This window comes from Rhipicephalus microplus, unplaced genomic scaffold (genome assembly GCF_043290135.1).
Source record: "Rhipicephalus microplus isolate Deutch F79 unplaced genomic scaffold, USDA_Rmic scaffold_36, whole genome shotgun sequence".
Classification (NCBI taxonomy): Eukaryota; Metazoa; Arthropoda; class Arachnida; order Ixodida; family Ixodidae; genus Rhipicephalus; species Rhipicephalus microplus.
The window spans coordinates 1,292,642-1,309,248 of NW_027464609.1; positions in this window are offsets into that span (position 1 = coordinate 1,292,642).

Here is a 16,607-nt window from a genome sequence, read left to right on the forward strand (position 1 = left end):
ATTTGGTTAGGTTAGGTAAGGTTAGGTTAGGTTAGGTTAGGTTGGGTTGGGTGTTGTTGGGTTGGGTTGGGTTGGGTTAGGTTGGGTTAGGTTAGGTTAGGTTACGTTAGGTTATGTTAGGTTAGGTTAGGTTACGTTAGGTTAGGTTACGTTAGAATAGGTTAGGTGAGGTTACGTTAGGTTAGGTTAAGTTAGGTTAGGTTAGGTTTGGTTAGGTTAGGTTAGGTTAGCTTAGGTTAGGTTAGGTTGGGTTGGGTTGGGTTGGGTTAGGTTGGGTTAGGTTAGGTTAGGTTAGGTTGGGTTAGGTTAGATTAGGTTAGGTTAGGTTAGGTTAAGTTGGGTTGGGTTAGGTTAGGTTACGTTAGGTTAAGGTATGAACCGTCGTAAAACCGCAATAAACAATGTCACTTAGTGAGATGCAGTGTTTTTCACCATTACAAGTTGGGAACTGTGATATCTAATGTGAAAGCACTTGCAAACGTCGTTAGGTTAGGTTAGGTTAGGTTAGGTTAGGTTACGTTAGGTTAGGTTTGGTTAGGTTAGGTTAGGTTAGGTTATGTTAGGTTAGGTTGGGTTAGGTTAGGTTAGGTTACGTTAGGTTAAGGTATGAACCGTCGTAAAACCGCAATAAACAATGTCACTTAGTGAGATGCAGTGTTTTTCACCTTTACAAGTTGGGAACTGCGATATCTAATGCGAAAGCGCTTGAAACCGTCGTAATGTTGTAGAAAGCAATGTAAAGTAGCGAGTAAAACGTTTTCTAACGATAGAAGTGCGAAGGTTATGTTAGGTTGAGTTATGTTAGTTTAAGCTAGGTAGCGTCGTGAAACCACCAAAAACGACGTCATCTAACGAGATAGTGTTGTTTTATTGCGAGTACGAAACTGCGATAGGCAAAATGTTGTGAAAGCACACAAAACGGCATGAACAAGCCAAATACTGCGTGTTCTACCGTTACAAGTGCGAAACTGCTATATTGTGATATTCTCGTTGAAGCGCATGCAAGCATCGTGAAACCTTAAAGAACGATGTCATTTAGCGAGATACAGCGTTCTGTACTGCAATAAGTTGGTGAAAAACTGTGAGGTTATGCAAATATCGTAATTGTGAACGAAACAGTGTAATGGAGCGTTTTTCAATACAAGTACGAATGTTAGGTTAGGTTAAGATATGAACCATCGTAAAACCGCATTAAACAATGTCACTTAGTGAGATGCAGTGTTTTTCACCATTACAAGTTGGGAACTGCGATATCTAATGTGAAAGCACTTGCAAACGTCGTTAGGTTAGGTTAGGTTAGGTTAGGTTAGGTTAGGTTACGTTAGGTTAGGTTTGGTTAGGTTAGGTTAGGTTAGGTTATGTTAGGTTAGGTTGGGTTGGGTTAGGTTAGGTTAGGTTACGTTAGGTTAAGGTATGAACTGTCGTAAAACCGCAATAAACAATGTCACTTAGTGAGATGCAGTGTTTTTCACCTTTACAAGTTGGGAACTGCGATATCTAATGTGAAAGCGCTTGAAACCGTCGTAATGTTGTAGAAAGCAATGTAAAGTAGCGAGTAAAACGTTTTCTAACGATAGAAGTGCGAAGGTTATGTTAGGTTGAGTTATGTTAGTTTAAGCTAGGTAGCGTCGTGAAACCACCAAAAACGACGTCGTCTAACGAGATAGTGTTGTTTTATTGCGAGTACGAAAGTGCGATAGGTAAAATGTTGTGAAAGCACACAAAACGGCATGAACAAGCCAAATACTGCGTGTTGTACCGTTACAAGTGCGAAAGTGCTATGTTGTGACATTCTCGGTAAAGCGCATGCAAGTATCGTGAAACCTTAAAGAACGATGTCATTTAGCGAGATACAGCGTTCTGTACTGTAATACGTTGGTGAGAAACTGTGAGGTCAAGCAAATATCGTAATTGTGAACGAAACAGTGTAATTGAGCGTCTTTAGATACAAGTGCGAATGTTAGGTTAGGTTGACATATCAACCGTCGTAAAACCGCATTAAACAATGTCACTTAGTGAGATGTAGTGTTTTACAACATTACAAGTCGGGAACTACGATATCTAATGTGAAAGCGCATGAAACCGTCGTAATCTTGTAGAAAACATTATAAAGTGGCGAGTAAAACGTTTTCTAACGATAGAAGTGCGAAGGTTAGGTTAGGTTAGGTTAGTTTAAGCTAGGTAGCGTCGTGAAACTACCAAAAACGACGTCATCTAACGAGATAGTGTTGTTTTATAGCGAGTATTAAACTGCGATAGGTGAAATGTTGTGAAAGCACACAAAACGGCATGAACAAGCCAAATACTGCGTGTTCTACCGTTACAAGTGCGAAACTGCTATATTGTGATATTCTCGTTAAATCGCATGCAAGCATCGTGAAACCTTAAAGAACAATGTCATTTAGCGAGATAAAGCGTTCTGTACTGCAATAAGTTGGTGAAAAACTTTGAGGTTATGCAAATATCGTAATTGTGAACAAAACAGTGTAATAGAGCGTTTTTAGATACAAGTGCGAATGTTAGGTTAGGTTAAGATATGAACCGTCGTAAAACCGCATTAAACAATGTCAATTACTGAGATGCAGTGTTTTTCACCATTAAAAGTGGGGAACTGCGATATTTATTGTGAAAGCGCTTGCAACCGTCGTTAGGTTAGGTTAGGTTAGGTTAGGTTAGGTTTGGTTAGGTTAGGTTAGGGTAGGTAGGTTAGATTAGGTTAGGTTGGGTTGAGTTGGGTTAGGTTAGGTTAGGTTAGGTTGGGTTAGGTTAGGTTAGGTTAGGTTAGGTTACGTTAGGTTAGGTTTCGTTAGGTTACGTTAGGTTAGGTTACGTTACGTTAGGTTAGGTTAGGTAAGGATAATTTGGTTAGGTTAGGTAAGGTTAGGTTAGGTTAGGTTAGGTTGGGTTGGGTGTTGTTGGGTTGGGTTGGGTTAGGTTGGGTTAGGTTAGGTTAGGTTACGTTAGGTTAGGTTAGGTTAGGTTACGTTAGGTTATGTTAGGTTAGGTTAGGTTACGTTAGGTTAGGTTAGGTCAGGTAAGGTTAGGTTACGTTAGAATAGGTTAGGTTAGGTTACGTTAGGTTAGGTTAAGTTAGGTTAGGTTAGGTTTGGTTAGGTTAGGTTAGGTTAGCTTAGGTTAGGTTAGGTTGGGATGGGTTGGGTTAGGTTGGGTTAGGTTAGGTTAGATTAGGTTAGGTTGGGTTAGGTTAGTTTAGGTTAGGTTAGGTTAGGTTAGGTTAAGTTGGGTTGGGTTAGGTTAGGTTAGGTTAGGTAAGGTTAGGTTAGGTTAGGTTAAGGTATGAACCGTCGTAAAACCGCATTAAACAATGTCACTTAGTGAGATGCAGTGTTTTCACCATTACAAGTCGGGATGCGATATCTAATGTGAAAGCGCATGAAACCGTCGTAATCTTGTAGAAAACTTTGTAAAATTGCGAGTAAAACGTTTTCTAACGATAGAAGTGCGAAGGTTAGGTTAGGTTAGGTTAGTTTAGGCTAGGTAGCGTCGTGAAACTACCAAAAACGACGTCATCTAACGAGATAGTGTTGTTTTATTGCGAGTATTAAACTGCGATAGGTGAAATGTTGTGAATGCACACAAAACGGCATGAACAAGCCAAATACTGCGTGTTCTACCGTTACAAGTGCGAAACTGCTATATTGTGATATTCTCGTTAAAGCGCATGCAAGCATCGTGAAACCTTAAAGAACAATGTCATTTAGCGAGATACAGCGTTCTGTACTGCAATAAGTTGGTGAAAAACTGTGAGGTTATGCAAATATCGTAATTGTGAACGAAACAGTGTAATGGAGCGTTTTTCAATACAAGTACGAATGTTAGGTTAGGTTAATATATGAACCATCGTAAAACCGCATTAAACAATGTCACTTAGTGAGATGCAGTGTTTTTCACCATTACAAGTTGGGAACTGCGATATCTAATGTGAAAGCACTTGCAAACGTCGTTAGGTTAGGTTAGGTTAGGTTAGGTTAGGTTACGTTAGGTTAGGTTTGGTTAGGTTAGGTTAGGTTAGGTTATGTTAGGTTAGGTTGGGTTAGGTTAGGTTAGGTTACGTTAGGTTAAGGTATGAACCGTCGTAAAACCGCAATAAACAATGTCACTTAGTGAGATGCAGTGTTTTTCACCTTTACAAGTTGGGAACTGCGATATCTAATGTGAAAGCGCTTGAAACCGTCGTAATGTTGTAGAAAGCAATGTAAAGTAGCGAGTAAAACGTTTTCTAACGATAGAAGTGCGAAGGTTATGTTAGGTTGAGTTATGTTAGTTTAAGCTAGGTAGCGTCGTGAAACCACCAAAAACGACGTCGTCTAACGAGATAGTGTTGTTTTATTGCGAGTACGAAACTGCGATAGGTAAAATGTTGTGAAAGCACACAAAACGGCATGAACAAGCCAAATACTGCGTGTTGTACCGTTACAAGTGCGAAAGTGCTATGTTGTGACATTCTCGGTAAAGCGCATGCAAGTATCGTGAAACCTTAAAGAACGATGTCATTTAGCGAGATACAGCGTTCTGTACTGTAATACGTTGGTGAGAAACTGTGAGGTCAAGCAAATATCGTAATTGTGAACGAAACAGTGTAATTGAGCGTCTTTAGATACAAGTGCGAATGTTAGGTTAGGTTGACATATCAACCGTCGTAAAACCGCATTAAACAATGTCACTTAGTGAGATGTAGTGTTTTACAACATTACAAGTCGGGAACTACGATATCTAATGTGAAAGCGCATGAAACCGTCGTAATCTTGTAGAAAACATTATAAAGTGGCGAGTAAAACGTTTTCTAACGATAGAAGTGCGAAGGTTAGGTTAGGTTAGGTTAGTTTAAGCTAGGTAGCGTCGTGAAACTACCAAAAACGACGTCATCTAACGAGATAGTGTTGTTTTATAGCGAGTATTAAACTGCGATAGGTGAAATGTTGTGAAAGCACACAAAACGGCATGAACAAGCCAAATACTGCGTGTTCTACCGTTACAAGTGCGAAACTGCTATATTGTGATATTCTCGTTAAATCGCATGCAAGCATCGTGAAACCTTAAAGAACAATGTCATTTAGCGAGATAAAGCGTTCTGTACTGCAATAAGTTGGTGAAAAACTTTGAGGTTATGCAAATATCGTAATTGTGAACAAAACAGTGTAATAGAGCGTTTTTAGATACAAGTGCGAATGTTAGGTTAGGTTAAGATATGAACCGTCGTAAAACCGCATTAAACAATGTCAATTACTGAGATGCAGTGTTTTTCACCATTAAAAGTGGGGAACTGCGATATTTATTGTGAAAGCGCTTGCAACCGTCGTTAGGTTAGGTTAGGTTAGGTTAGGTTAGGTTTGGTTAGGTTAGGTTAGGTTAGGTTAGGTTAGATTAGGTTAGGTTGGGTTGAGTTGGGTTAGGTTAGGTTAGGTTAGGTTAGGTTGGGTTAGGTTAGGTTAGGTTAGGTTAGGTTACGTTAGGTTAGGTTACGTTAGGTTACGTTAGGTTAGGTTACGTTACGTTAGGTTAGGTTAGGTAAGGATAATTTGGTTAGGTTAGGTAAGGTTAGGTTAGGTTAGGTTGGGTTGGGTGTTGTTGGGTTGGGTTGGGTTAGGTTGGGTTAGGTTAGGTTAGGTTACGTTAGGTTAGGTTAGGTTAGGTTACGTTAGGTTATGTTAGGTTAGGTTAGGTTACGTTAGGTTAGGTTAGGTCAGGTAAGGTTAGGTTACGTTAGAATGGGTTAGGTTAGGTTACGTTAGGTTAGGTTAAGTTAGGTTAGGTTAGGTTTGGTTAGGTTAGGTTAGGTTAGCTTAGGTTAGGTTAGGTTGGGATGGGTTGGGTTAGGTTGGGTTAGGTTAGGTTAGATTAGGTTAGGTTGGGTTAGGTTAGGTTAGGTTAGGTTAGGTTAGGTTAAGTTGGGTTGGGTTAGGTTAGGTTAGGTTAGGTAAGGTTAGGTTAGGTTAGGTTAAGGTATGAACCGTCGTAAAACCGCATTAAACAATGTCACTTAGTGAGATGCTGTGTTTTCACCATTACAAGTCGGGATGCGATATCTAATGTGAAAGCGCATGAAACCGTCGTAATCTTGTAGAAAACTTTGTAAAATTGCGAGTAAAACGTTTTCTAACGATAGAAGTGCGAAGGTTAGGTTAGGTTAGGTTAGTTTAGGCTAGGTAGCGTCGTGAAACTACCAAAAACGACGTCATCTAACGAGATAGTGTTGTTTTATTGCGAGTATTAAACTGCGATAGGTGAAATGTTGTGAATGCACACAAAACGGCATGAACAAGCCAAATACTGCGTGTTCTACCGTTACAAGTGCGAAACTGCTATATTGTGATATTCTCGTTAAAGCGCATGCAAGCATCGTGAAACCTTAAAGAACAATGTCATTTAGCGAGATACAGCGTTCTGTACTGCAATAAGTTGGTGAAAAACTGTGAGGTTATGCAAATATCGTAATTGTGAACGAAACAGTGTAATAGAGCGTTTTTCAATACAAGTACGAATGTTAGGTTAGGTTAAGATATGAACCGTCGTAAAACCGCATTAAACAATGTCACTTAGTGAGATGCAGTGTTTTTCACCATTACAAGTTGGGAACTGCGATATCTAATGTGAAAGCGCTTGCAAACGTCGTTAGGTTAGGTTAGGTTAGGTTACGTTAGGTTAGGTTTGGTTAGGTTAGGTTGGGTTAGGTTAGGTTAGGTTACGTTAGGTTAGGGTATGAACCGTCGTAAAACCGCAATAAACAATGTCACTTAGTGAGATGCAGTGTTTTTCACCTTTACAAGTTGGGAACTGCGATATCTAATGTGAAAGCGCTTGAAACCGTCGTAATGTTGTAGAAAGCAATGTAAAGTAGCGAGTAAAACGTTTTCTAACGATAGAAGTGCGAAGGTTATGTTAGGTTGAGTTATGTTAGTTTAAGCTAGGTAGCGTCGTGAAACCACCAAAACGACGTCATCTAACGAGATAGTGTTGTTTTATTGCGAGTACGAAACTGCGATAGGTAAAATGTTGTGAAAGCACTCAAAACGGCATGAACAAGCCAAATACTGCGTGTTGTACCGTTACAAGTGCGAAAGTGCTATGTTGTGACATTCTCGGTAAAGCGCATGCAAGTATCGTGAAACCTTAAAGAACGATGTCATTTAGCGAGATACAGCGTTCTGTACTGTAATACGTTGGTGAGAAACTGTGAGGTCAAGCAAATATCGTAATTGTGAACAAAACAGTGTAATTGAGCGTCTTTAGATACAAGTGCGAATGTTAGGTTAGGTTGACATATCAACCGTCGTAAAACCGCATTAAACAATGTCACTTAGTGAGATGTAGTGTTTTACAACATTACAAGTCGAGAACTACGATATCTAATGTGAAAGCGCATGAAACCGTCGTAATCTTGTAGAAAACATTATAAAGTGGCGAGTAAAACGTTTTCTAACGATAGAAGTGCGAAGGTTAGGTTAGGTTAGGTTAGTTTAAGCTAGGTAGCGTCGTGAAACTACCAAAAACGACGTCATCTAACGAGATAGTGTTGTTTTATAGCGAGTATTAAACTGCGATAGGTGAAATGTTGTGAAAGCACACAAAACGGCATGAACAAGCCAAATACTGCGTGTTCTACCGTTACAAGTGCGAAACTGCTATATTGTGATATTCTCGTTAAATCGCATGCAAGCATCGTGAAACCTTAAAGAACAATGTCATTTAGCGAGATAAAGCGTTCTGTACTGCAATAAGTTGGTGAAAAACTTTGAGGTTATGCAAATATCGTAATTGTGAACAAAACAGTGTAATAGAGCGTTTTTAGATACAAGTGCGAATGTTAGGTTAGGTTAAGATATGAACCGTCGTAAAACCGCATTAAACAATGTCAATTACTGAGATGCAGTGTTTTTCACCATTAAAAGTGGGGAACTGCGATATTTATTGCGAAAGCGCTTGCAACCGTCGTTAGGTTAGGTTAGGTTAGGTTAGGTTAGGTTTGGTTAGGTTAGGTTAGGTTAGGTTAGGTTAGGTTAGATTAGGTTAGGTTGGGTTGAGTTGGGTTAGGTTAGGTTAGGTTGGGTTAGGTTAGGTTAGGTTACGTTAGGTTACGTTAGGTTAGGTTACGTTACGTTAGGTTAGGTTAAGTAAGGATAATTTGGTTAGGTTAGGTAAGGTTAGGTTAGGTTAGGTTAGGTTGGGTTGGGTGTTGTTGGGTTGGGTTGGGTTAGGTTGGGTTAGGTTAGGTTAGGTTACGTTAGGTTAGGTTAGGTTAGGTTACGTTAGGTTATGTTAGGTTAGGTTAGGTTACGTTAGGTTAGGTTAGGTCAGGTAAGGTTAGGTTACGTTAGAATAGGTTAGGTTAGGTTAGGTTAGGTTTGGTTTGGTTAGGTTAGGTTAGGTTAGCTTAGGTTAGGTTAGGTTGGGATGGGTTGGGTTAGGTTGGGTTAGGTTAGGTTAGATTAGGTTAGGTTGGGTTAGGTTAGTTTAGGTTAGGTTAGGTTAGGTTAGGTTAAGTTGGGTTGGGTTAGGTTAGGTTAGGTTAGGTAAGGTTAGGTTAGGTTAGGTTAAGGTATGAACCGTCGTAAAACCGCATTAAACAATGTCACTTAGTGAGATGCAGTGTTTTCACCATTACAAGTCGGGATGCGATATCTAATGTGAAAGCGCATGAAACCGTCGTAATCTTGTAGAAAACTTTGTAAAATTGCGAGTAAAACGTTTTCTAACGATAGAAGTGCGAAGGTTAGGTTAGGTTAGGTTAGTTTAGGCTAGGTAGCGTCGTGAAACTACCAAAAACGACGTCATCTAACGAGATAGTGTTGTTTTATTGCGAGTTGTTTTACTGCGATAGGTGAAATGTTGTGAATGCACACAAAACGGCATGAACAAGCCAAATACTGCGTGTTCTACCGTTACAAGTGCGAAACTGCTATATTGTGATATTCTCGTTAAAGCGCATGCAAGCATCGTGAAACCTTAAAGAACAATGTCATTTAGCGAGATACAGCGTTCTGTACTGCAATAAGTTGGTGAAAAACTGTGAGGTTATGCAAATATCGTAATTGTGAACGAAACAGTGTAATAGAGCGTTTTTCAATACAAGTACGAATGTTAGGTTAGGTTAAGATATGAACCGTCGTAAAACCGCATTAAACAATGTCACTTAGTGAGATGCAGTGTTTTTCACCATTACAAGTTGGGAACTGCGATATCTAATGTGAAAGCGCTTGCAAACGTCGTTAGGTTAGGTTAGGTTAGGTTAGGTTACGTTAGGTTAGGTTTGGTTAGGTTAGGTTGGGTTAGGTTAGGTTAGGTTACGTTAGGTTAGGGTATGAACCGTCGTAAAACCGCAATAAACAATGTCACTTAGTGAGATGCAGTGTTTTTCACCTTTACAAGTTGGGAACTGCGATATCTAATGTGAAAGCGCTTGAAACCGTCGTAATGTTGTAGAAAGCAATGTAAAGTAGCGAGTAAAACGTTTTCTAACGATAGAAGTGCGAAGGTTATGTTAGGTTGAGTTATGTTAGTTTAAGCTAGGTAGCGTCGTGAAACCACCAAAACGACGTCATCTAACGAGATAGTGTTGTTTTATTGCGAGTACGAAACTGCGATAGGTAAAATGTTGTGAAAGCACTCAAAACGGCATGAACAAGCCAAATACTGCGTGTTGTACCGTTACAAGTGCGAAAGTGCTATGTTGTGACATTCTCGGTAAAGCGCATGCAAGTATCGTGAAACCTTAAAGAACGATGTCATTTAGCGAGATACAGCGTTCTGTACTGTAATAAGTTGGTGAGAAACTGTGAGGTCAAGCAAATATCGTAATTGTGAACGAAACAGTGTAATTGAGCGTCTTTAGATACAAGTGCGAATGTTAGGTTAGGTTGACAGATCAACCGTCGTAAAACCGCAATAAACAATGTCACTTAGTGAGATGTAGTGTTTTTCAACATTACAAGTCGGGAACTACGATATCTAATGTGAAAGCGCATGAAACCGTCGTAATCTTGTAGAAAACATTGTAAAGTGGCGAGTAAAACGTTTTCTAACGATAGAAGTGCGAAGGTTAGGTTAGGTTAGGTTAGTTTAAGCTAGGTAGCGTCGTGAAACTACCAAAAACGACGTCATCTAACGAGATAGTGTTGTTTTATAGCGAGTATTAAACTGCGATAGGTGAAATGTTGTGAAAGCACACAAAACGGCATGAACAAGCCAAATACTGCGTGTTCTACCGTTACAAGTGCGAAACTGCTATATTGTGATATTCTCGTTAAAGCGCATGCAAGCATCGTGAAACCTTAAAGAACAATGTCATTTAGCGAGATACAGCGTTCTGTACTGCAATAAGTTGGTGAAAAACTGTGAGGTTATGCAAATATCCTAATTGTGAACGAAACAGTGTAATAGAGCGTTTTTTAATACAAGTGCGAATGTTGGGTTAGGTTAAGATATGAACCGTCGTAAAACCGCATTAATCAATGTCACTTAGTGAGATGCAGTGTTTTTCACCATTACAAGTCGGGAACTGCGATATCTAATGTGAAAGCGCTTGCAAACGTCGTTAGGTTAGGTTAGGTTAGGTTAGGTTAGGTTAGGTTACGTTAGGTTAGGTTAGGTTAGCTTAGGTTTGGTTAGGTTAGGTTAGGTTAGGTTAGGTTAGGGTATGTTAGGTAAGGTTTGGTTAGGTTAGGTTAGGTTAGGTTGGTTTAGGTAAGGTTAGGTTCGGTTAAGATATGAACCGCGCTAAAACCGCGTTAAACAATGTCACTTAGTGAAATGCTGTGTTTTTCACCATTACAAGTCGGGAACTGCGATATCTAATGTGAAAGCACTTGCAAACGTCGTTAGGTTAGGTTAGGTTAGGTTAGGTTAGGTTAGGTTACGTTAGGTTAGGTTTGGTTAGGTTAGGTTAGGTTAGGCTATGTTAGGTTAGGTTGGGTTATGTTAGGTTAGGTTACGTTAGGTTAAGGTATGAACCGTCGTAAAACCGCAATAAACAATGTCACTTAGTGAGATGCAGTGTTTTTCACCTTTAGAAGTTGGGAACTGCGATATCTAATGTGAAAGCGCTTGAAACCGTCGTAATGTTGTAGAAAGCAATGTAAAGTAGCGAGTAAAACGTTTTCTAACGATAGAAGTGCGAAGGTTATGCTAGGTTGAGTTATGTTAGTTTAAGCTAGGTAGCGTCGTGAAACCACCAAAAACGACGTCATCTAACGAGATAGTGTTGTTTTATTGCGAGTACGAAACTGCGATAGGTAAAATGTGAAAGCACACAAAACGGCATGAACAAGCCAAATACTGCGTGTTGTACCGTTACAAGTGCGAAAGTGCTATGTTGTGACATTCTCGGTAAAGCGCATGCAAGTATCGTGAAACCTTAAAGAACGATGTCATTTAGCGAGATACAGCGTTCTGTACTGTAATAAGTTGGTGAGAAACTGTGAGGTCAAGCAAATATCGTAATTGTGAACGAAACAGTGTAATTGAGCGTCTTTAGATACAAGTGCGAATGTTAGGTTAGGTTGACATATCAACCGTCGTAAAACCGCATTAAACAATGTCACTTAGTGAGATGTGGTGTTTTTCAACATTACAAGTCGGGAACTACGATATCTAATGTGAAAGCGCATGAAACCCCGTCGTAATCTTGTAGAAAACATTGTAAAGTGGCGAGTAAAACGTCTTCTAACGATAGAAGTGCGAAGGTTAGGTTAGGTTAGGTTAGTTTAAGCTAGGTAGCGTCGTGAAACTACCAAAAACGACGTCATCTAACGAGATAGTGTTGTTTTATAGCGAGTATTAAACTGCGATAGGTGAAATGTTGTGAAAGCACACAAAACGGCATGAACAAGCCAAATACTGCGTGTTCTACCGTTACAAGTGCGAAACTGCTATATTGTGATATTCTCGTTAAATCGCATGCAAGCATCATGAAACCTTAAAGAACAATGTCATTTAGCGAGATACAGCGTTCTGTACTGCAATAAGTTGGTGAAAAACTGTGAGGTTATGCAAATATCGTAATTGTGAACAAAACAGTGTAATAGAGCGTTTTTAGATACAAGTGCGAATGTTAGGTTAGGTTAAGATATGAACCGTCGTAAAACCGCATTAAACAATGTCAATTACTGAGATGCAGTGTTTTTCACCATTAAAAGTGGGGAACTGCGATATTTAATGTGAAAGCGCTTGCAACCGTCGTTAGGTTAGGTTAGGTTAGGTTAGGTTAGGTTAGGTTTGGTTAGGTTAGGTTAGGTTAGGTTAGATTAGGTTAGGTTGGGTTGAGTTGGGTTAGGTTAGGTTAGGTTAGGTTAGGTTAGGTTGGGTTAGGTTAGGTTAGGTTACGTTAGGTTAGGTTACGTTAGGTTAGGTTAGGTTAGGTTACTTTACGTTAGGTTAGGTTAGGTTAGGTAAGGATAATTTGGTTAGGTTAGGTAAGGTTAGGTTAGGTTAGGTTAGGTTGGGTTGGGTGTTGTTGGGTTGGGTTGGGTTGGGTTAGGTTGGGTTAGGTTAGGTTAGGTTACGTTAGGTTAGGTTAGGTTAGGTTACGTTAGGTTATGTTAGGTTAGGTTAGGTTACGTTAGGTTAGGTTAGGTCAGGTAAGGTTAGGTTACGTTAGAATAGGTTAGGTTAGGTTACGTTAGGTTAGGTTAAGTTAGGTTAGGTTAGGTTAGGTTTGGTTAGGTTAGGTTAGGTTAGCTTAGGTTAGGTTAGGTTGGGTTGGGTTGGGTTAGGTTGGGTTAGGTTAGGTTAGGTTGGGTTAGGTTAGTTTAGTTTAGGTTAGGTTAGGTTAGGTTAAGTTGGGTTGGGTTAGGTTAGGTTAGGTTAGGTAAGGTTAGGTTAGGTTAGGTTAGGTTAGGTTAAGGTATGAACCGTCGTAAAACCGCATTAAACAATGTCACTTAGTGAGATGCAGTGTTTTTCCCCTTTACAAGTTGGGAACTGTGATATCTAATGTGAAAGCGCTTGAAACCGTCGTAATGTTGTAGAAAGCAATGTAAAGTAGCGAGTAAAACGTTTTCTAACGATAGAAGTGCGAAGGTCATGTTAGGTTGAGTTATGTTAGTTTAAGCTAGGTAGCGTCGTGAAACTACCAAAAACAACGTCATCTAACGAGATAGTGTTGTTTTATTGCGAGTACGAAACTGCGATAGGTGAAATGTGAAAGCACACAAAACGGCATGAACAAGCCAAATACTGCGTGTTGTACCGTTACAAGTGCGAAAGTGCTATGTTGTGACATTCTCGGTAAAGCGCATGCAAGTATCGTGAAACCTTAAAGAACGATGTCATTTAGCGAGATACAGCGTTCTGTACTGTAATAAGTTGGTGAGAAACTGTGAGGTCAAGCAAATATCGTAATTGTGAACGAAACAGTGTAATTGAGCGTCTTTAGACACAAGTGCGAATGTTAGGTTAGGTTGACATATCAACCGTCGTAAAACCGCATTAAACAATGTCACTTAGTGAGATGTGGTGTTTTTCAACATTACAAGTCGGGAACTACGATATCTAATGTGAAAGCGCATGAAACCGTCGTAATCTTGTAGAAAACATTGTAAAGTGGCGAGTAAAACGTCTTCTAACGATAGAAGTGCGAAGGTTAGGTTAGGTTAGGTTAGTTTAAGCTAGGTAGCGTCGTGAAACTACCAAAAACGACGTCATCTAACGAGATAGTGTTGTTTTATAGCGAGTATTAAACTGCGATAGGTGAAATGTTGTGAAAGCACACAAAACGGCATGAACAAGCCAAATACTGCGTGTTCTACCGTTACAAGTGCGAAACTGCTATATTGTGATATTCTCGTTAAATCGCATGCAATCATCATGAAACCTTAAAGAACAATGTCATTTAGCGAGATACAGCGTTCTGTACTGCAATAAGTTGGTGAAAAACTGTGAGGTTATGCAAATATCGTAATTGTGAACAAAACAGTGTAATAGAGCGTTTTTAGATACAAGTGCGAATGTTAGGTTAGGTTAAGATATGAACGGTCGTAAAACCGCATTAAACAATGTCAATTACTGAGATGCAGTGTTTTTCACCATTAAAAGTGGGGAACTGCGATATTTAATGTGAAAGCGCTTGCAACCGTCGTTAGGTTAGGTTAGGTTAGGTTAGGTTAGGTTAGGTTGGGTTAGGTTACGTTAGGTTAGGTTAGGTTAGGTTAGGTTAGGTTACTTTACGTTAGGTTAGGTTAGGTTAGGTAAGGATAATTTGGTTAGGTTAGGTAAGGTTAGGTTAGGTTAGGTTAGGTTGGGTTGGGTTGGGTTAGGTTGGGTTAGGTTAGGTTAGGTTGGGTTAGGTTAGTTTAGTTTAGGTTAGGTTAGGTTAGGTTAAGTTGGGTTGGGTTAGGTTAGGTTAGGTTAGGTAAGGTTAGGTTAGGTTAGGTTAGGTTAGGTTAAGGTATGAACCGTCGTAAAACCGCATTAAACAATGTCACTTAGTGAGATGCAGTGTTTTTCCCCTTTACAAGTTGGGAACTGTGATATCTAATGTGAAAGCGCTTGAAACCGTCGTAATGTTGTAGAAAGCAATGTAAAGTAGCGAGTAAAACGTTTTCTAACGATAGAAGTGCGAAGGTCATGTTAGGTTGAGTTATGTTAGTTTAAGCTAGGTAGCGTCGTGAAACTACCAAAAACAACGTCATCTAACGAGATAGTGTTGTTTTATTGCGAGTACGAAACTGCGATAGGTGAAATGTGAAAGCACACAAAACGGCATGAACAAGCCAAATACTGCGTGTTGTACCGTTGCAAGTGCGAAACTGCTATGTTGTGATATTCTCGTTAAAGCGCATGCAAGCATCGTGAAACCTTAAAGAACGATGTCATTTAGCGAGATACAGCGTTCTGTACTGCAATAAGTTGGTGAAAAACTGTGAGGTTAGGCAAATATCCTAATTGTGAACGAAACAGTGTAATAGAGCGTTTTTTAATACAAGTGCGAATGTTAGGTTAGGTTAAGATATGAACCGTCGTAAAACCGCATTAAACAATGTCACTTAGTGAGATGCAGTGTTTTTCACCATTACAAGTTGGGAACTGCGATATCTAATGTGAAAGCACTTGCAAACGTCGTTAGATTAGGTTAGGTTAGGTTAGGTTACGTTAGGTTAGGTTTGGTTAGGTTAGGTTAGGTTATGTTAGGTTAGGTTGGGTTAGGTTAGGTTAGGTTACGTTAGGTTAAGGTATGAACCGTCGTAAAACCGCAATAAACAATGTCACTTAGTGAGATGCAGTGTTTTTCACCATTACAAGTCGGGAACTGCGATATCTAATGTGAAAGCGCATGAAACCGTCGTAATCTTGTAGAAAACATTGTAAAGTAGCGAATAAAACGTTTTCTAACGATAGAAGTGCGAAGGTTCGGTTAGTTTGAGTTATGTTAGTTTAAGCTAGGTAGCGTCGTGAAACCACCAAAAACGACGTCATCTAACGAGATAGTGTTGTTTTAATGCGAGTACGAAACTGCGACAGGTAAAATGTTGTGAAAGCACTCAAAACGGCATGAACAAGCCAAATACTGCGTGTTGTACCGTTACAAGTGCCAAACTGCTATGTTGTGACATTCTCGGTAAAGCGCATGCAAGTATCGTGAAACCTTAAAGAACGATGTCATTTAGCGAGATACAGCGTTCTGTACTGTAATAAGTTGGTGAGAAACTGTGAGGTCAAGCAAATATCGTAATTGTGAACGAAACAGTGTAATTGAGCGTCTTTAGATACAAGTGCGAATGTTAGGTTAGGTTGACATATCAACCGTCGTAAAACCGCATTAAACAATGTCACTTAGTGAGATGTAGTGTTTTTCAACATTACAAGTCGGGAACTACGATATCTAATGTGAAAGCGCATGAAACCGTCGTAATCTTGTAGAAAACATTGTAAAGTTGCGAGTAAACGTTTTCTAACGATAGAAGTGCGAAGGTTAGGTTAGGTTAGGTTAGTTTAAGCTAGGTAGCGTCGTGAAACTACCAAAAACGACGTCATCTAACGAGATAGTGTTATTTTATTGCGAGTATTAAACTGCGATAGGTAAAATGTTGTGAATGCACACAAAACGGCATGAACAAGCCAAATACTGCGTGTTCTACCGTTACAAGTGCGAAACTGCTATATTGTGATATTCTCGTTAAAGCGCATGCAAGCATCGTGAAACCTTAAAGAACGATGTCATTTAGCGAGATACAGCGTTCTGTACTGCAATAAGTTGGTGAAAAACTGTGAGGTTATGCAAATATCGTAATTGTGAACGAAACAGTGTAATAGAGCGTTTTTCAATACAAGTACGAATGTTAGGTTAGGTTAAGATATGAACCGTCGTAAAACCGCATTAACCAATGTCACTTAGTGAGATGCAGTGTTTTTCACCATTACAAGTTGGGAACTGCGATATCTAATGTGAAAGCACTTGCAAACGTCGTTAGGTTAGGTTAGGTTAGGTTAGGTTACGTTAGGTTTGGTTAGGTTAGGTTAGGTTAGGTTATGTTAGGTTAGGTTGGGTTAGGTTAGGTTAGGTTACGTTAGGTTAAGGTATGAACCGTCGTAAAACCACAATAAACAATGTCACTTAGTGAGATGCAGTGTTTTTCACCTTTACAAGTTGGGAA